This window comes from Lygodium microphyllum, chromosome 9, assembly GCF_053477565.2.
Source record: "Lygodium microphyllum isolate KBCC chromosome 9, Lygodium_microphyllum_v1.1.10, whole genome shotgun sequence".
Lineage (NCBI taxonomy): Eukaryota > Viridiplantae > Streptophyta > Polypodiopsida > Schizaeales > Lygodiaceae > Lygodium > Lygodium microphyllum.
Window position 1 is genome coordinate 129,398,264 of NC_141143.1, and position 1,371 is coordinate 129,399,634.

Here is a 1,371-nt window from a genome sequence, read left to right on the forward strand (position 1 = left end):
GGAGAGGGAGGGGAGAGACAGTTAGGGTGGGGAGGGGTCGAGGTAGGGGGGGGATAGGGAAGGGTGGGGAGGGGTCGGGGTAGGGAGGGGATAGGGAAGGGTGGGGAGGGGTCAGGGTAGGGGGGGATAGGGAAGGGTGTGGAGGGGGTAAGGGCACCCATGGGGGGGGGTGCCCAAGGGGGATGGGGGAAAGGGTGGGGGTATATGGGCAGGGGCCCATGGAGGGTGGAAAAGGGTGGGAGGGGAACGCCCATGGATAGCGTGCCCAAGGGAAAGGGTAGGCGTAGGGGTTGGAAAGCTTAGGGTAGGGGCCCAAGAAGGTGCCCCAAGGAGAAAATGGACGAGGGGCCCATGAGAGAAAGGCATATCCCCGTCCCGCGCGCGTGCACGGGGCGGGATAAAAAAATTTACCGTGGCGGGATTGAAAGAGTGCCGAAACATCGGGACGGAGCACGCGGACGCGACCGGGGCGCGTTAAGACACGTAAAATAAAAAACGGGCGCGTTCACGCGCGAGACGAGTCGCGTGAAAACACATAAAAATAAAGAAAAATTAATAACTCCCAATCCGAACGTCAAAACGAAATGTCGTAAAAACAAAAAGTGGGCAGGACGACAAGGGAAGACAGGGAAAATGTGCAACGGGAGTTCTGGGGGGTAAAGGGCGTTCACGTGCAAAAAACACAAAAAGGATCCAAAAATACAATTAAAAATTAATTTCGAAAGATCCGTGCATCGAAACGAGGTGCTGGAAGAAAGAAAAATGTGCAGAAAGACGTGCCCGACAATCCTATCTTCTCAAAACATAATTTCGACTGAGATAAGACGCGTTTACGTGGAAAAAACCCAAAAAATAGACCCGAAAATGGAATCGGAAATTAATATTGGACGAACCGTTCGCCGAAATGACATGTAGTAAAAATGAAAAATGTCCGCAAGAAGGGGGGTACAGGGTTGGCATGTTAAAATGCAGTTCCGATTGAAGTAGGAGGGGTTTACATGCGAAAAACACAAAAAATACACCCGAAAACACATTTAAAAATTAATAATTAAAAATCCAGAAGGCGAAAGAGGGTGGAAGAAAAAGGAAAAAGGTGGGGGAAGGCATGATGGACACGGCTGTCAAATCAAATTGAAATTCCAATGCAAACAGGGCAGGTTCACATGGAAAAATGTCAAAAAGACGTACGAAAAAGTCTTAAAAATTTAAAAAATTAATATTGGATAAACGTGCATCGAAAGGACACGGAGTAAAAAGGAAAAATGTCAAGGAGAAAGTTATTGTTAGGGCTATGATGTCAGATCACGGTTCCGAAGCAAGAAAAGCGCGTTCACATAGAAAACCGGCTAATTTGCGCAAAATGCTTCAAAA